The 20,882-nt window shown below is 39.4% G+C and overlaps 1 protein-coding gene across 4 annotated transcripts in view; it reads right to left on the bottom strand.

Annotated features, from left to right (window-relative positions):
• Positions 1-20,882, bottom strand: part of daam2 (dishevelled associated activator of morphogenesis 2) — a 127,562-nt gene that overhangs the window by 91,676 nt on the left and 15,004 nt on the right. Inside the window, exon 1 of one of the 4 annotated variants that reach the window (XM_028437372.1) lies at positions 4,143-4,416. The exons of the other annotated variants lie outside the window; for them this stretch is intronic. The gene's annotated coding sequence lies outside the window, so the exon portion shown is untranslated. Of the gene's footprint in view, positions 1-4,142; positions 4,417-20,882 lie in introns of those variants that run through there. 4 annotated transcript variants of the gene reach the window in all.

The following is a 20,882-nucleotide window of genomic DNA, read 5'->3' on the forward strand; positions in this document are numbered from 1 at the left end:
GCCACCAATTGACACCAGCTGAACCGATACACCTGCTAGCATTGACATTTTTTTTTTTTTAAACAGGGCAAACGAAAACATGCCAATAAGGGTGCAACGATTAGTCGACATTGTCGACAAAAATCGATAACAGAATTAGTCACCGACAAATGTATTTGTCGACAATTGTCGGTTACGTCGTCACCGTTTTTTTCAAGCTGTGGACGGAGCAGAACATTGTTTTTCATGAGGAGTGGCTCATCTCACCTTCTATACATCTTTGCTCAGAGCTGTATGCACGTTATGAACGTGATTAGCGGGAGATATATCGTCAAGAACATTTCCACTGGAAAGAATATGTCGCTGCTACGGCGAGCTCAGCACTGTCGACGACGCTCACACACGCAGCTCCGCCCATCTCAGTCTACCTGAAGCTGTGACGAGCGGCGACAAGCATGCTCTACTAAAGCATGCTAAGCTAACACACCGACACATAAGACTGGGCTAAGAGCTAACGCTAACCACTGCGTTAAAGGAATAGACCAACCTAAAACTACACAGCTTACTGTCATTTAACCACAAAGGGCCACTGATTTATTAATGGTCAGATAAAAGCTAACATGTCACACGTCATGAGTAATAAATGTTAGCATAAATACTAACGTCACTATTCATCCGTCCCAATTTGCGAAATGCAATATATCTAATTATATTTCACGTGTTCACAGACAAAGCTGGTGCCATTAGACTACTGTAACTATTGAGATTATTACACCTACTGTAAATTACTGAATGATTAAATCATCAAGCTTGATCTGGTTTAATTATAGGAAATCAGAGAGATCATTATCAACCATAACTTTATGTAATTCCTTAGATATAAACTAAACTAAATTCAGCAGCAATGGTTTATATTAAACAGTAAAAACACTAATGTAGTTATTTTTGCTTTTCATGTGCTTTTTATTTATTTTTTTAGAAAATAATTCCATTATTAATGAGGAAATAAATTATATATTTACAATAACACTAATGGAATATGCATATGCACACACTTTTAAATGTGTAAATGCTATTACTGAAGCAGATTCTAGTGATGATTTATTACATTTATTTTGTGTTTGTAAGGAACCTGTGTACACCAAGTTGGGAATTGTTTTATTTATTTATTATTTTTATTTGTTGTAATTTTACCCAAGCCAAATTTATAAGATTGTAGCAACATAGAGCAAATAAATGTACATTTGTCATCTGATTAGTCGACTAATCGTTTCAATAATCGATGACTGGTCGTTAGTTGCAGCCCTACATGCCAATGTCCATTTTTGTGCATTGCATTGTGGGATGTGGAGTCCCGAAGACTATTAGAAGTGTTTTTACTTTATTCTTACTGTTATTTCTCGTTTCTTCCGCAAACAAGGAAGACCGTGATTCACTTGACTCCATCTTTTTTCTAGTTTGTTCCTGGTATTCCCTGTGACAACAATCGCCGACTGCGACCAGCCAACAGGCTTTGACTTCCTGTTTTTGAGACTGTCAATCAAAGTGAATGCAGAACTGTGCACGGAAACAAGGCCGCGCGTCACAACAGCAAACAGGTAAATATGATTTTGGCTCTTCCCTGACCCATAGACCTATATCAATGCGATCCGATGCGACCTTGTTATGTTCCATGATGCGCGTGCAGAAAAGTGGAGGCGTGGCTTGTGGTAGATTGAGAGAGACAGTGGGAGGTAGTGAGGCTGTTTAGGGCGGGACATTGAGGAGTTTCTCAGAAACTCCGGATAGCAGCTTTAATGTTTCCCCTCCTTCCTTGCATCTACGCCACTAGATTTCAAACATCATTTCAGGAACTTAGCTGTACATGCTAACAGGTGTATCTTTGCATTAGCCAACACAGTAGCATGACTGTAGCCTTGAGAGTTTATAGACTCACATGAATATTTTTTCATTTAAAAGAACAGAAAATGTTCTTATCCTCCTTATACAAGCCATCAATTTATTACCAAGCAGGCATGCTGAAGCGACAGAAAGGGTGACCACTGTTGGCCAACCCCCTCTCACTGTGCCGTCTAATCCTAAGAGAGCAGTTCATGCATCCATAATGCTCAATAAAATATGAAAAGCCATCAGAGTGCTGACGGCAGGGGAGGGTGCGCACAAATAAGTGTTAGTCTTCGCCTTTCCTTCATGCTTTGCCCTACACACTGAATCTTTTATTAATGTCACTCTCCTTGCCTCCTGGCACACGTGAACGTAGGGAGGATTTCTAGCAGACTGGAGACTAAGCTTTTAATGTGGTGGAAATGGATACCATCTTGTTCACAAAGCGCAATGACATCAAAGAAAACACACATGGCCCTTTGACTGTGAAAATGAGTTTTGCCTCTGGTTCATCAACCTTCAAATGAAAGCCACTCAATGGAAAGAACTGCCTGAATGTTGCGGGAATAATGTTTGTCTCCCTAGTTTTTTCAGTCTAGTATCTTTTACAGAAGCCTCTGGTGAAATGTTTTAAAAAGGCTTAAATCATCCTTTGTTGAATTATCTTATAAATACTGCTAGCCCGATGTAAACTCAGGAGCTTTGTCCCTTGAAGGTTATCAAGACAGTCTCCCAATTAGGGCTACAACCAGTGCTTAACTTGTAAATCATCAGGTCCCGGAGCAAACGCCGAGTGTTGTTCCGGCACTAAGAGAAAAGACAAAAATGTAACGGAATACAATTTTTAAAGCGCCTTTTGCTAAGTAAATGGGCCAATAACATCAAGTGAACACATCAACCAATCAGCGATAAAGAAGCACAAACAATCGCACGTGACAGAGCATTCATCTCTCACTCTCTGAGTGACAGCTGTCAAAATCTGCCATGTTTCAGCAAGAAGGACAGAAAAATCACCCTCGTAGCGGGGGGGCATAGCTTAACTTTCCTCTCTCTTCCTCACATTCGCACTGTGTGACTAAATTCAGTTTTGTGTTTACAATGAAATTTCCAGTCATTTCAACTAAAAAAAAAAAAAGACACAGCTGTCCAAATATAATACTTCAAAATTGAATTAAACACCTAAAAGTGGAAAAAGGGGTTGGATTTTTTTTTTTGTTTTTATTTAATGAGGTGCTGGATCCAATCAAATAAGTGCCGGTCAAAATCTGGGAGGTGCCGGATCCAGCTCCGGCAAGATCCGGCCCAAATTAAGCTCTGGCTACCACCAATTGGTTCTCCAGGAGTTGGGATAAGTAGTTTGGTAGGGGTGATGACCACATTTATCACAACACAGTAAAAAGATTGTCAAGTAATAATGGATGATGAGATTTCAGTGACTGGCAGGATGAAGTCTGACGTGATCCAAAATGTTTGAAGGATTCTCAAATCGTCATCATGGGAAATCGGTTTTTCCAGTTTCTCCGGTGCTCTTTGGGATGACTAATGGAATTTCTGGTTGCCAGGCCAACACTCTACACCAAAAAGCTGACTGTGTGATTAATGAACGTGTGTGATCTTCCCGCGTCTATGACAACAACTTGGCATGCTCTCATGACATGCAACCAGATATATTCTACTATTGTTGGAATGCCAAACATTTCCCTGAACTTCCCCATGTAACATTCAGGTTGGTTTAAATCCATCAAGAACATACATCTCTTGCACACAACTCCTGCACAAGCAAACAATCCTACACTGTTTTTCAAGACATAAGGCAAAAAAAATAAACTATGCTAAAAATAAATTTTGTACCAAAGCAATTTTAAGAATGTATGACTACGGAAAAAGCGTACAAGGACCCCATACATTGCTTAAATTAACTTGTGTCGCTATTCATGACCCATAAAACCACAAACATTGCTTTGACACTTCTCCTAAATCAACACAAAATGTGGAAATGCCATCTGCATGGTACAAGATCCCTGGTTGCCCACAAACTTTTCTGTGCATGGCTTTGAACAGAGGATCCAGACGTTCTTTTATTGGCTGCAGGAGCGAGTGTTTTACTGGCTAAAATAAGAAGCAGGATGCAGCCTACAGACTACCCGGGTTTACGCTTTACCATCTGTAGCCTTCTGATCATGTACAGCCTCCGACTGAGTGAACACTTTGATCATGTATCTATTTCTGACAAAGACCAAGAAAGTGTAAAGTATCAAGATCAAGTGTCTCCTTCTTACCCTTTTCAGAGTGGCAGCAGTATGAGATAAAATGTCCCCGTGTTATGTCTCTTCAAGCGATGGACAAATAAGAAATCCTCTCCACAAAGCAAGGTTAGAAGGGATATCGAGTGCAATCAAGAACCGACCGGCCAACTCTCTCCAGCGTTCGGTTGAAGAGATTCTCTGGAGAATTCCATGCGAGACGACCCAGCTGCATTTTATCTACTTTTCTTTCTGCGAGCGTCTGAGCCGAGCTGTGGATTTCAGCTGACTGTGCCGAGAGTAGAGCTGTTGACGTTGTCCTCACTCTCTCTCCCTTTCTCTCTCTACATCACTCATCTCTCTCCCTCCTCCCTCTTTCCTCTGTGGATTGTAGCTCCAGCATCTGACAGCATCCATGTGGATGTCAGGAAACTGGATGATGGATTTCCCAGTCAATGTAAATGCAGCCGTGTACAATCTGCACATGTCATGGACACATTGAATGGGTGTGTGTGTGTGTGTGTCCAATAGATGTAAGGAAATGACCCTGTGGGTGTGCTTCCTCCTTCAATCCGCAATCCAAGCTCCACCCAATCTATTCGCTCAAATGAAAAAAGTTGTGAATAGGATTATCGCAGACACAACGCCCAAAGGAAACCTCTATTCCTGTTACGTCACGTTGTTGTTAATACGTGCACTGAAAAGCAGACACCCTGACCAATAATCATCAAGAAACTCCCTCGAGTGACCCTTTAACAGATGGTCAGGAAAAGGATTTTCCCGACATCATTATACAACATTTATTTTCTGCTGTCCAAATTCCATCCACTAGCCTAGCGAAATGTGTCATGAGGCCTGGGTGGGGTGGTTGGGTTGGGAGGGATGGGGGTCACCTTGGGGGTCATTGCAGAGGTGATTTTATGAAGTGGAGTTCAAGTATGTGCCTGATTATGGCAAGTGCAAACTTTAACATCCCAAACTCGTGATAACCAATACTCCCAGAAGTCCCGTCAGCACCTGGAGACATTTCCACTCATCAGCTCTTTGCTTGCCTTCCCCACCTACAGAGTAAAGGACGAATCAATATTGTGTCCCACACTAAAGATGGGAATGACATCCATTGATCTCCAACCTTATTATTGTCTCTTCCCCACAAATCCTTATCTGCAGGCCAGTTGTGAAGAGTGATAGTTAGTCTATTGTATTGATTCTGAACCTGAGTTCCCAGTGTGCATATGGTTAAGATAAATGGAAGTTTTGATCAGGTTTTCAGGCAGGAATGTAACTTGGATACCAGCAGAAGATTGAAGAATTTAATGAGTGGTCTGGCATTCTTGCAGTAGCCATCTTCACCATTGAAGGAGACCAAATTAACTATGTGTTTTCAAGCAAGCTTAACCTTTCCCAGTAAAACTGTGGCATTTAAAATCAAAATGGCAGCACTGATGTGCGATGGAGTGAAAAACAGGAGTTTTACAACCATTTGTCATATTTCTCTGGGGACATAAGACAGATGATACAGAGCAGCTCGTGGTAATGCCATGGTGCATTCCTGAGCGAGCCCTGGGGATGCATCCATTAACCCTGCTCTTAGATGCAGCCAGCTTATCTCCATGAGGTCCCCTTTCCCTCCTGCCCATTTCTCTAGCTACTCGGCAAAACTGAGAGGTTACTTTTCTCTCCCTGGGGGGTAACGTCTCCATATCCCCAAACAAATGAAGGAAACTCAGAGGAAGCCCTGAGGAATAAGCTGGGCTTCAGTTTTGCTAAATGCACTTCAACAACCCTCAACCCATCCATCAACAATGTGTAATTAGGGTAATGGAGTGGAATGGCACAGCTGAGATACAGGGAGTATTTAAGAAATCCAATAAAACTAAACAAATTACTTCGTTTGGCGTTTGTTTTCTCTCATCATGGACAGCACTGATTCAGTCACAAACACAGAAAATGGTTAGATGTTCATCTGTGACTCGCTTTGGAAGCGCCAAATAAAAATCGACCTCAGGCTTCAAGAGAATTTGATTTTGGCTTTTTGGGGAGGCTGGTGATTTCCAATTAGGATCTCGTGATGATGCAATGACATGCAGCAAGAGTCACTTTGTTCGTTATTGATCAATTGGACAGAAAACGTTTGGCCTCCAGCTGCAGATCACATCTTTGACATATTGACAGGTTATTTTTAACCCATACCATTGAGCCTTTTGTTCAAGAAAACTACCTAGAGATTTATGTTAAAGATTATTTTAAAATTATGCATTGAAATATTGTATAATCCAACATAGGAGAGCGCAGTCCTTAGATAAGAATTCTGAAGGTTATCGACATCTAAAAAAAGCTAGACATTCTTTTGAGGACAGCTATGTACAGATCCTGGCAAATGAGGATAGATGGTATGAGAATAGTGTAAAAGTAGCCTTTTTCTTTTAACCAGGAAGGGCCAATTTTCAACAAAAAAGGGGGTTAAAAGTAAACACTACTTCTCCAATATCTATAATTCCATCATCTCTTTGCTCCCCAGACGCCTTAACACCAATCTACCTGAGTCAATCAATAGTAAGGACCCTTTATTATACCAATGAGCCACACATTGGGTCAAATCTAGCAAAGGAACTCCACAGTATGAATCCTAGACTCCCAACAGGCCAGATACAGAACTGAAGAAGCCTCTTGGATAAAAGAAGAAAAGTCTTCAAGCAAATCTGTAATTCCAGTTGCCCCAACTAACCTGGACTGGGAACCTTCAAAGACACAATGTATTGTATAGATTATAACACATCTGAAATAACCATGTTCTTGTATTCAAACTAGCCACTCGGCAGTCATGGTTGATGTGTAGTGAGTGAATGAATAACGGTAGACACTGAGGTTGCCATTACCATATATTTATAAAATGAACCTATGGCGTTTGTCATTATTCTTAGTCATAATCTGTTTATCATAGTCACTTTAGCATTCATCATGATTGCTGTGCGAAAGTCTCCACCGAAACCTCTCTGCTCTGCGCTGCACTGCACTCCCACGCTCTTAATATATTATCGTGTGGCTGAACTAATGACTGTCACAGAGAGCGTGGAGGAGACACAAGTGGGCCAGCTAAAAAAAATACATTTCTCTAAGGTTTTGAATACAGAATTTTATTTATGAAGTTGCTTGTGCGTTGCAAAAGCTTACATCCTGAAAGGACTGAACCAAAAGCATATACTGTATTTAAATTTTGAAGAAAAGACAAAGAACTGCCCGGAGAGGAAAAAGCAAACCTCTCAAGGTGGTCGCTGTGAGATGAACCAAACACTGCTGCAAACCCAGCAAACACCAGGATCTGCCAATACATATTACCATATGTGACAGTCGCCATCACTTTCATAAAGCACACATTCTCTCCCTGATCATTCCTGAAGAAGGCCAAAATCTGAGGCTGTAGAAAAGACCAAAAAAAAGCATTTTAAACCTGCAGATATTGGCATTTGTGAGAGCCTTCTAAAGAAGAGCCGTGAGAATCCTCCCTTGAGCCAGCGGCTTCCAAAACTAACATGGCAGGCAGTCATGTTTTACGACATGTTGTCTCTCCATGTATTATTTAGGGTTTCTTCAGACCAGGCAGCTCTTATTTAAGTTTGTTTTGTCTGAGCAAAGAATTTCTTGTGACAGCACTTTGCACACAACCGTTTCTTTTAACTTTTAGACAGAAATATATTGCCATAGAGAAACAAAATACAGCAGCCACACAAAGCCTGAACTCCTGACAGCATAAATATGAGGGCACATTTTTATTCATGGTCTAATTGTATGTTAGCAATAAATTATAATCATGGGGAATGCTTCACTATTCATATTTAAGTCTGAGCATAAAGGAGGCCAATCAAAGTCATTACTCCTCTTCTTTATATTTACACCCCTGCTATCTAAATGTCTAATTTCCACATCTGGAGTTAACAATAAACTTTTAAGTTTTTCCAAAGGACTTCCTGTCATTTGTAGCGAGCGCTGTTTTTGTTTTCCAGCAGGCATTTCAATGGCCTTCTTGTATGGGTGGCAGAGCGGGCGGAGTCAAAGGTCAACCAACGGCTGGCTCTGACAGTACCTTCAGTGTCTGCCTGGACATGTGCCAGCTAAATGCTGTCAGAATGAGACAATGGTGTGGCTTTCCACTGACTGACTCATGATAGCTTCATCATGTTCACCACTGATGTAACACCTATTGAACATGAAGCACCATAAAGACTTTGCTCAATATGAGCAAATCAGAGTCATTTGTCCCGTGTCTCAAAGAACAAAAAGCACCGAACAGCTTAGATACCCTTGTAGAATATTCTTAAATAAAATGATATTATTTGTTTCCTAACAAGAACGCAAAGTTAGTATGCCATTGATTTTGGTAAGAAATGATCGACTCAAATGAAAGACAAGTCTGCCATACACTGAGGAGGACTGACCTTGTGGTCAGTAGTTTTCATAACAGTTTTCCCAAATGCATTGCAAAAAATACAATTAGTAAAATAATGTACGTAATATAGAAATATTTTAAGTGCCATAAAACATTAAAATATATATGAATTTTTTGTTCTTTTCAGTGAAATGGTCCTAATCTTGTGAGACTTTAGGTTGGTTCTTCTTCTGTTGTGCAATTCCAATTCACAATGTAAATGGTGGAGTGACACTGCGCCCAGTAGTTAATGTAAATGAAGCAGAAAGTGGCTGCCGACCTGATTTTATCATGACTTTACAACATTAAACGACGCGTCGATGCACATTTTTGTTGTCAACATTATCAATTATGTTACCAATATTTTTTAGATTATTGTGTATGCTATACACATTGTGGTTAACGTGAATCTCGATCCGGTCTATATATTTATATATGCTAATCCTGTGCTGCCACAGGACTCAATTATTGCGCTGGGTTTGTAATAAGTTAAATAAAATGTCATACAGTATGTAGTGCTAAAAGTTAGCACATCATAAACAGTAAGAACACTTGCTTTCTCTCTCCTTCAGATAACATTATTTATCCAGTGAGTTTGTTCATTTGTCAGTCATGGCTTGCAGCATGTAGTAGTTAGCATTGTCCGAGTGTCCGTGCTAGCTGCTACAGTCAAGTGGCTGCAAAGCTCCGGTGATAAGGCAAACTTTTTCTTGCACAATTTGCACACAACTAGGCTTGTGTTTTCCATCAAAAATTAAAGCAAATGAAGCTGAGCAGCGGCGTTATTTTTTCCTGTAATTAATTATTCACAATTAACGCGATAAAGTGACAGCCCTAATTGTGATATATATAAAGTGTCTATTCGTACGGTTGCCGTACGAACAACCCCCAGTGCTATTGGTACGTTTACCGAAATACACGTACATAGTGTCACAGGGTTAGGGTTAGGTCATAACTCCATATCGCAAACAGTTTTTAGGGTTAGGTTTACGGTTAAGTTTGGTCTTTGTCACATGACCTAAACTGGCCAATAACTGAGCTATCACGTGACCTAAACTAGCCAATGAGGGGCGCTGCGTATGAATAGAATGTAGGTATATTGATACGGCAACCGTACAGATAGCCACTGCCTATATACAAACTATTTCATTTGGTTTTTTACGATTGAACATATTTTCTTCTGTTTTGAGGGTCTTAGACATTCAAATCTTTAATGTTTCCATCTTGGAATGACAAATGAAACATCTTGAATCCTTGGATCCATTATGTGGTGACATTTGATGAGGTACAAAGATGGAAAAATGCATGACATCATGACTCTAAAAATGGGCTTCCTGTCAGTTTTAAACTAAATCACAACCACTCTGTGTAAAGAAAACACAGCAAACCGCAGCAGTACATTACTCCAATTGGAATTTTAGTACGATCAAATGTAATGCGGCCACACTTACTTTTGGCTTTAATAGCAAGTGGGTACAAAGAGATCATATGAAAACCATACGTATGCCATCTTGGGTTTTTTTTATAACCTTTTTAAAATCAACTACAATAATTCCAGGTGTTTGAACATTAAAAAAGAGAAGGGAAATGGCAGATGCTAAAAATCTCCAGATGCCTTCATTAAAATGTGAGGTTTATTGTACTGTATATATAGGCAACATGGGGACACCGTCCACAGAGCGCCAACTCTAGCTGCACATTATAGTTTATCACAACTTCTTATCGTTCTAATAAAAACTTTTTTTTTTATTTTTCACGATTTAAAATGACTTCATCTTTCATTGACTGCACACTGAACCTGAGGCAGAGCACTTCCAGGCCCACTATGGTCCATTCATTCAAAAGCAGTCCAGGGTGTACAGTGAAAATGAGTGGAGGATGTTGTTTAGATGTTTAGTCCAGTCCTAGGATACCCCCACTCTGCTGTAACCATCAAAAAAACATCTGCTCGACTAACGAATACCCCCCCCCGTGAGCAGGTGCGTGTCTGGATCAATGACCCCAGTGCCTTTTCTCCTGACTCTTGACCCCTTGTTAAGGTGAGGAACTCTTTGAACCCAGTGGCACCATTGGACACACAGAGTATTGTCTGAGCCAGCAGGAGCCGTTTCAGTTTAAATACAGCTACACCTATAGTTATAGCTGTAACTAGTATAGTCATTACATAATTAAGCAAGCAAGGAATTTGTTGAAATCTTTAAACTGGATATGACTGTGCTGTATTATTAAATCTGTTGTGTATATCTGCATTGGAGCCCACCCATGGGGGACAGAACTAAATACTGACAAAGTTAACTTCAATTGTTATATTGCACTTCAAAGAACTTTTTTTTTTTTTTATTCATTTTGAGTTTAAGTATTCTTTTTCAGGGTCTTCGAATTAGTTTTTTTATTTATTCTGTTCTTTTGTTGGCTACTGTGATGGTTAGGTTAAGATAAAGGCTAATTTGCACTTTGATGCTATTTATCAGGGTCTTCTAATCATTTTTTTTTCATTCATTTTATTCAAATGTAGAATATTCTCATGTTTAGGATTAAAATGTATGTAATCCATTGGTTAATACTAAATGGGTCAGTTTTTTCATACTTACACTTGCTGACTTTTGTTTTCCGTTTGAGTAATATCACTTGATCAAGCCTTTTCTAACATGTCACACTAAAAATTGAGCAGTAAAAGTACGTGTAATTTGTGCTGATATTGGATCAGATTGGCCTGAGTAATCGGGAAAATTAATGAGTCCCAGATGACATGGTAAGTATCAAAGATGAATGGAGGAACAATTAGTGGAGGCCAAACTATTGATTCTGATAGTTTAGTTGAGGCAGTTCAGTAATGAAAGGGAACATCTTCCAGAATCAACATGGCCTGGATGACCTTCAGACATGCCCAAATAAGTATTACATAGACATTATTGAAAATTGCAAAACTAATTTTCATATAGAGACACACATAGATGTTTGCCAATCCCTTCCAAGTGTCTCGATAGAATGTTTTGTTAAATCACAAGTACACACGTATTCATTTTTGTTTGTATTTTTCATACAGAAATGGAAATGTGTTCTTTGTGTAGTTAAACTTTTTATTCTTATAGCCAAAGCAAAACCTGTTTCAAGCCTTTGAGCCAACAATCCACATCACAGCAAACATCTCTCGAGAGATTTTAATCACAAAAACAGAGGAAGTGCTGGCTCTAAGAATAGCTTGCTCATCCTTTTTCTACTCTTTGGTCTGGACTGTCTGTGATGAGCAATGTAGCTCAGCTTCAATTAGTTTCTCTATTTAAGTTTGAGGTTTCACTTTCTTGGTTCCTCTAATACTTGGAACGGAAATGAACATATTCTCTGGGTTTTGTACTATAGTGCAGTGATGGATGTATGAACGTGATTGGATTCCAGAATCATAACAAACACTTCCTGTTTATCAGTCCCCTAGGTTAGAACAGCCTGTTCTGAGCCCGTCTTCATCCCAACACGTATACAGCGCTAATCAGAACTTGATGTAGTGGACAAATACTACACAACATTTCCAACGATAAAACCGCTGCACCACAGAAGACACACAACTTGGCAGACTAAACACTAACTGACCTCCCCAACAACATCCCTCACACACTTGTGCCACATGCTCTACCCAGACACTCAGTCCGTTTGTCTGTCCAGCTGGCTTTTCCATGATAGGAGAGGTCAGACATGTGGTTGCACTGATTTATTATCCCTCCGAATGACGTAACCCTCATCGTGACATCCTGTTCTGCGGCTACGACGAAGACAGTCTTTCTGCAACGTGCCGTCACATGATCGCACCGAGACTAAAAATCAATGCATTGAGACGAATGCTCCTTAGGATGCAACGTTCCAGTTCTGGGCTAAGCTGTGTCAGCCAGAGTGCTTTAAGCTGATAAGCAACACTGAGCTCCCGTCTGCAGGAAGCTATCAAACATGCACAAGTACGCAAACCAAGTGAGGGAAGATTAAAGCTGAGCTAAAGAGCCCAATCCTAATTTGTCATCCATCCCTTCTCAGTTGTGTCTCAGGGCAAATAAAGAAGATATCAAGGCAAGGGAATAATCTACTCACCCTCAACATGTGTTACTACAACCCAATGAGCTCCATTTGGGTGAATGGAATATTGGCTGGAGTTTGAAACTCAGATAAGGAAAAGACTAATTAGGAGAACAAAAGACGTTTAACCAACTGAAAGATTGGTATCACCTATTGATGAAATCCTTCTTCCTACCGGGCAAGAGTAGGACCTCTCACGTTCCGTGATCACAGAAAACGAACGGAAATCAAGGTATCAACTTCCCAAAACGGAAATAGTTATACGACACAAATACCCTTATTTATATGTTTCAGGAGAATGTCACTCATTTTTACCATTTTCTCCATAAAAAAGGTGGTTAAATGTATAGGTGAGTGGTTTGGTAAGATAAGTAGGTAAGTGTTTAAAAAACATAACAAAATTTTCCTATTTACCCAAAATCTTGCACAACGGAAGATTTGGCAAGTTTTAAACAAAAAAAAAAAAAAAAAAAAATTACAAATGTTTACAAGATTTGGGACGTTTATTATAGGAATGTCCCGGTACAACTTTTTCACTTCCGATATAATACAGATGTTGCAGCCTTACATATCGGCTGATATCGATATTGATCCGATACGATATCAGCACGAATCATACATACTTTTATTACTTATTTTGTAGTGTGGAATGTTATAAAAGGCTTGATCAAGTGATGTTACTCAAACAGAGAACAATAGTCAGCAACAGTAGGGTAATTTGTTGGAGTGTGAACCACAGTCACCGATGGACAGAAGTGCTGGGGCGGAAAATGTTATCGGAGAGTTTATATCGGTTTATAAGGTGAAATCTGATATTCGTTTTCTGGCTGATATCGGACCAATATCCGATATCAATATCGGCTCGGGACACCTCTAGTTTATTATGTCAGTGGAACAGACAGGAAAAAACTGTCTTAATCTTATTTTTTTTTAGTGTAAATACAGACAGAGGAAGTGGTTCCTCACCACGCCCATGTATTTCTGTGTTATAGGCCAAAAAGTTACCAGATGGATGACTGGTTTGTGGCAGCCAAATGTATTCAAAAGTACATTGCAAGGTTTATTTTGATTTATTCACATTTTATTCTACCACTATTATTTTAGTCCTAGCATAACTTATCATAAATCACCATACCATGCTGTGTGTGTGTTCGGGGGATCCTATAATTTTGTAGGCTGTGGGCTGTGTGTGCACGTGAGTGGGTCGACGTGTCTCTTTTCAACACTGTGTGCACAGGAGAGACAATGTAAATATAAATTATGTCACCTCATACTGTGCTGTGGAGCCTGAGAGAGATCAGAAACAGACAGGCATGTTGCTGGCGGGGTCCATTGGCCACCTATTAGCCACAGGAGAGGTAAAATGATGGTCTTAATTAAAGCCAGCTGAGCCCCGGGGCAGGCTCCTGTAGCAGCAGACACGCGTCCAGCACCATGTGCTTCGGAAATCCATCCAATTTTTAGTGATACACGCTGCCAAAAAGTAGGGAAGGTCCACAAACAAACACTTAACACCAATAACGCTTTTGAAATTTCACAAAAAAGCTTCACTTTGTAAATGTCACTACAAGCTAGTGTTCGTCAACTGTGATCAGACCACTGCAGGCGGAAGAGAAATGTCCTTTGTCCGAGTGTATTCCTCCTTTATGTGAAATGGATCCACTGACAAAGTGAGGCCACTTTCAGTTCTGAACTACGGTATGCAGTCTATTCATTGTAATGAAAGGAACTAATCTGACACGGCAGCAAAAGCATTCAACCGCCATGGGTCACTTACCCCAACACTGTACACTTCTACTGTTTTTCCTTCCACTATGTAATGAAAAGCTGTTGACTTAAACTGTTTCAAATACTGTAAATCATGTAGTGTTCATCTGTTTGAAAACTATTACAGTCATTCATTCAGGGACACAAAAAAACACAAACGTGTTCGTGAACTCGGACCAAAAATAACTGCGCGTCAGTTCACTTTGCTTGTAAAGAAATGCTTTTAAACGTCATCGTAACTTAAAAGCACCAACCTGTCATTTCTGTGTGTATGTTTCCCAGCTTCCACTCCTTTTATGGTAAACATCTTTACTATTATTGAAAATAAAAAAAACACTTTCCAAAATGTACAGCTTTGCTATTTCTCTCGTGAGGTGTTTATAGTACTTTTTAACACTTTCACATTTCAACCACAATACAATGAAGGTGGAGACCCCATACAGCATGAATTGAGGCATGGCTCATTAATCATGGCCCTAACATATTAACAGCAGCTTAGAGTTTGACCATTATTATCATTATATGAAAAGACAAAGTCATTCAGCATTAGCATTTTAAGAGTTCACAGCTGCAGAGATAGACAACTTTTAATTAGTAATTTTCTGAACCAAGGGCCCAATTATCAATAATCATGTCAGCAATTCAAATGACTAATTTTTTTATTTTGTTTTTCAGCATTATTACAAGAACAAAAAACAAGGGTTTGTGAGTCATTGTGTGTGTTTTTGTTGTCATTTTTGTGGTTTGTGTATTCGTGTAATTTTGTGTATTAGTATATTTTTGGAGTCATGTTGGGTGGTTTTGTTGTTTGAATACGTGTTTCTCTCATTTTGTGTGTTTTTGGAGTCATTTCCACTGTCAAGGAGGTTAGGTATATAATAATATATATATATATATATATATATATATACAGTATATATATATATATAATTATAATATATTGTTTAACTGTAAACAGTCTAACTAAAAAACTAATGGACAGATTTTGAAGGCCTCTCCATCAATATACTGATTCTGGACCAGTTTCATGTTTAGCCCTTTGATTACAACACCTCCAGTGTCTGGCACTGATTGTTCAACTAAGTCAAAGCGGTTCATTGATATAAGTGGGAGCGATGGCTAAATTGCGTAATCTTATATAACTAAGTGCAGCCAATGGTAATTAATTTGTAATTATGCAATCAATGTTGCCCTCAACTTGTGTTAGGAATAAAGGAAGGAGTAATTCCCCCGACATGGTTGATAATGTGCTCCCATCAATCTATTTTAGAAGTTGCATTAGTGTTATTCTAGGTTATCTCAGGTTCAAAGCACAATTACATCATTCTATTAGGTAAAACAATTGCCTTGGTTTGTTTAGGTTTGTTACTAAGGAGTCTCTGAGAAGAGTTGAGAAACACTGGTCTACGTCATGTTTCAAGGGACTGTTACAAAAGAACTAAGTAAGTGACTTTACCGTTGCTTGGTGGAAAGATGTACAGACACAGTATTAGGAAAACTTAAAGGGGACATGTCATGCTAAATCCACTTTTTTAGCCCTTAAATGCATTTTGATGTATATTTAGATTGTTTAGAAGCACAGAAAAGTTCAAATTAATCTCTTCAGGTGCTCCGTTGATATCTTTATATTCTGTTTTGGTCATATTTTTCAATCTGTTTCGATTTTTTGATTCTCTATTACGTTTTTTGAACAATAACGTCAGTGGAACTGCCAAATTAGGACATCGACTCCAGGCCCAACACTTCGAGCAATCCGCCATTTTTATTTCTCGCTTTTATTTTGTAGTCCAAGCTCAAGGATGCCAAAGTTACGAGAGGAGAAATCAAAATGTTCGGTTGTTGGATGTAGTAACCCACACGCTTCATTACAATGTCTCCCAGCATCAGAACCTTTTCAAAGTGCCTGGTTGAGTTAAATTTTTTACGGAAATGTACCCACAAAGGTCATTTTTGTGTGCGCGCAGCACTTCAAGGATGACTGCTTCTGCAACCTCCGCCAGTATAAAGAAGGATTTGCCAAAAGACTTTGTCTGATTGAGGGTTCAATTCCTTCTGTCTTTGGAGACGACGAACAGAGCACTTCGGTAAGCTGTAAATAACGCTAAAAAGTGTGATGATAAGACGTCCCTGTCATTGTTTTGTTAGCATTAGCAGTTGCACTGTCTTCATATGTTAGCGCTGTGTGCTAATTTTAGATCCTTGATGATATGGCCTGCGTGATTTAATTTAAGTCTAAAGTTTTCATTAGTCATTTCATTTTGCCGTTTTTGTCTCCGAAAAGACTGTATTAAATTGCATTTTGTGACGTTAGCTTGGCGCTAGCGTTAGCTCGGTGCTTGTGTTAGCTCACTTGTTAGGGTTCTGCAGGTTCATCATCTTCATTTTCATCTCGCTCCGCCGGGTCCGACTCTGGCTGTAACATGTAAGGCTGGATGGACAAGTCTTCTGTTGTTGACATTTTGTAAATAACCTCTGAATAAAAAGTTTATGCACCGCTACATAGTCGTATCTCTTCTATCAAACTACAAAAATGGCCGAGCAGGGTGGAGTTGAACCTGGAGAGGGGGCGGGGTATGAAGTGTCTCATTTGCATTTAAAGAGACCGCACCAAAATGAGTTGCTCTTAGAAGCACATCAGAAAAGGGGTAGAAAAGGGGTCTGGGGAGCTATATTAATGAGGAATTCAGACCCAAGCAGTGCAGTTCCGCTTTATATAGACCACAACTGTATGATTTATATCTAAAAAGGAAGGATTTAAAACCATGATATGTCCCCTTTAAGAATGCAAATAGTTGTCAAATATGGGCCAACCGTTGGTTCTTCTTAGTTTGACTTCTACCAAACTCAAAACACAGTGTATTATATACAGTAAGCAGTGAGATTTAAATCTGAATAATTGCCTCCAGCATGACCAAAGACAAAATCGAAGGCATCAAAATTCATCGGATGCGTCATGAGCTGAACGTGGACCAGATGTTTTCTTACTCATGCATAAAAAAGTGTTCAAGTAACACAAGTGCAGGTTATAAACAAAGAAAAGCTTGGCAGGTCCCTTTCAGAATGGAAACCTGTTCCTGAAAAAAGCCTTGACCTTGTAGTAGAAATCTGTGGTTAATCACATGTGCGCTGGTGGACGTACAATCAACACAGATTGTTACGATTACATGCCGTTTAAGTTAAATGCTCATGTTGGGCTTTGGATTGTTGTGCCGCTGCATCTGAAATGTGGGTCAGCTTTTTTTTCCCCCTCCTACAGCTTTTCCTCTCCCGGTACCTTAGTTTCCTCCGTTAAACAATGAGTCTGGTGTTTTTTTTTCCCGCATGACAAGAGGGCTGTAGCAAGAGCTGGCATTATTCCGACCACAAAAATGTCTATAGCTCACACAGTGGTCCAGCCTCTGGAGATCCAAGACGTGACACAAGATCGAACTCTGTGACCTTTGAAACACAGCCGAAAGCAGCCATGTCAGTAGGCAGGAGCGTTGATCATCCAGAGTGAAGGAAGTGAAATCGATTGAGCAGCAGCTTTACTCTCTAAACCTAAAAACAGCTGCCAGGTTTAGCGTCACCATTTGAAGATGAAACGCTTACTCAGCATTGACCTTGTGTTCGTTTTTTCACAAAAAAATCGCAAAAGTGACGTCAAATATAGCTTCAAAATACACACCAGTGTATGACGTGCTGTTGTTTGTCAAACACTCAAAAACCATAGAAATCTGCAACAACACTGACCAAAAGCCAAATGCATTCAGAAGATTTATGAGCGAGTCCTGTTTTAATACTTTGTCAACGTCCAAGAAACAACACACAAAAGGGCTTTTTCCTCCTATTCAGTTTGCTGTGCCAGAACAACATAGCTCCGATCAACAATTCCCGTTCCCTTTTCTCAAAGTCTTGAATGGAATGTCAGGCAAGCTGGGTGTGTATACACACACAGCAGTGGCATGTTTCCTTTAAACGCCTGTTTTGATGTCCAAATAATGTAAAAGTAAGAGTTCACGACCACTGTTAGCATGCTCCTGATGAGCAATGTTATGGAACTGATCACTGTTGAAATGGCTGGTCATGGTGAATGACAAGACTAGCACAGAGAATCAGACAATAACACACATTCAATTTCTACGGCCTATTTTTAGATGTTTTTATGATGCCAATTCATTTGAGGGTGATTAGATTAACTGTTGGCCTTGGAAATAGAAATAGTGTTTAATCTGAAAGCTGCTCAGGATGATAATTTTTATTAGATATATCCATAGCGTTGGCCTTAAAGATGAATGAATTAAAGATTTGTTCAGAAAAGGTTAAAATATTCATCTCCACTGTAAATGACCTCTTATTGACATTGTCGGAAAAGTTTTGCGCATTGCATTGTGGGATTTGGAGTCCCGTAAACGGATGCAAGTGCTTTTACTTTAATCTTATTGTGATTTCTTGGGTTTCTTTGCCAGACAAGGAGGGCAGTGATTCGCTCGACTCCATTGTTGTTCTACTTTGTTCCCAGTATTCCCCGTGACATGACCTCATTCCGCCAGACATTCAGTTTCATCCAGATTCAAATTTTTCCATGTAAGCCCCAAAATAAACATTCGCCATTGATTTACCACAACTCTCAGCCTGTGAAAACATTAGAAAAGTGTTGAGAAGTCACTTTAGAAGTGCAAAACAAATCTCTGTAAGAATGAAGTAAAAATACTTCTTTGCATCAGTCAGGACTCTATATCCCAAAATGCAATGCAAGAAACATTTCCAAGAATGAAAAGAGTGTTTACAGATCAAAACAAACTTTTGAGAGGTAAATTTAACCTGTAACGTCTTTTTTCAAGCCGATTATCTTCATGGGTTACTCAATAATTTGGGACCTTTTTACTATTATTCCTGCTAGCGGTGGGACATTTAAATCATAATTGGTTAAAGTCTAAGTTAAAAGTAATAGATCTCGTGTTTAAAAAAAAAAATCCAGATTGCAATCTCAAAATGTAACTGGCCTTGTCCCCATGGTAGGCTGACATATAGAAAGCACTGTGAATGAGGAGAAAGGGGCAACTACACTTCGTTTTTGGCTGAAATCAATAAACATTAGTAATTGTTGCATGTGCAGTTAACTGATCAAGTTTAGGGTTGCACATACATAAATTCAATTAATAATCTTGCTAAATCATATCCAATAATGAGATTGAAGTATTCCCATTGGTCTCCAGTGTGATACACAAAACCAACTGTGCATTTAAGGGATTTGTGTGGAGGAAATGGATGAAGAGACACGTGAGGGCTCCAATGTGAGTATTCATGTCTGCACCGAGGGTCCAGTCCTCCTGCTTAATACCTTTAATCCGCCCGTCCCCTGCTGCCACCATCAAATCCCAGTAGATTTGGTCAAGGCCACCATTACAGTCCAGTAGCATCACTAAGACCAACATGAACCAACCCCTACCGTCCTACCATTTCACCTCCATCTCCCCCTCTGATGATCCCAATATATCTCTTCTTGGTCTCCCCATCCAATGACACTCCAGGAAGACGTGACAGCAGGAGGGTGGAGAAGGTGGGGGTTGATTATAGATGATGGAGATAGACTGGACTTTACAAAGCCATTCTTTTGATGGATGGCAGCCTGAGGAAATGTTACAGGCTGATACCATATAAAAATAGGTAGTGAGGCTGAGCTATTGGAGAAAGAGATTGAAAATACAACAGCCTACAGTAAAATGAAGGCTGATTCCTGCATCTAGTATGTGCCTGATCCAGTTTGGCACACTGGCCTCTTGCCATTTTATGACTTGTTTCTATACAAACACTAAATTTTACACCTTTGTTTTGTACTTTTGGCCAGCGTTAAACATTAACTACATTTTACCTACTTTGATTTTAAGACCACTACAATGTTTAAGTAAAAGAAACAAGTGCATATTTAGTCTAATATTCAATGTTTTAAACATAATTATTAATCTGAAAGATTTATGTAGCGGGACATATTTAAGGTTCTAAAGCAGACATAGGCAACTTTTATCACAGCAGGAGCCTCAAAGATGTGCTTGTTAGATCGGAGAGCCACATCATCATTAAATTCATGCCAGAATTTAGAAAAATTGACAATCTGAGCATTATTACAGGAAGAACAAAAGAGTTTTGTGTGTTTTTGTGGTCATTTTGTGTCTCCCTGTAATTAGTCTTCCGTTTTGGGTATATTTGTGTGTTTCTGGAGTCATTTTGTGTATTTTTGTTGCCGTCTTGTGTTGAGAAATTCCACTTCTTTTGCATGTTATGTTTTAATGCTTTATCCACCTATACCAACAGCAGGTTCTACTTTGTGTTCTTATACCCCATCTTGTTTTACATTGCATGATGGGTTGGGACTGCTGGTTCAGTTTAGCAAATTGCCATAAATATATACTTTTTTTGTTGCTGCAATTATTAATTTTCCTTTTTTTTGGCCTTTCTTAATATTGGTTAACCAACTAAACCTGATTGCACTACATGTACATCCCCGACTGTGTATTACTACTTTCCTCTACATTGTCTAT

Source organism: Gouania willdenowi, chromosome 22, assembly GCF_900634775.1.
Source record: "Gouania willdenowi chromosome 22, fGouWil2.1, whole genome shotgun sequence".
In the NCBI taxonomy this organism is placed as follows: domain Eukaryota; kingdom Metazoa; phylum Chordata; class Actinopteri; order Blenniiformes; family Gobiesocidae; genus Gouania; species Gouania willdenowi.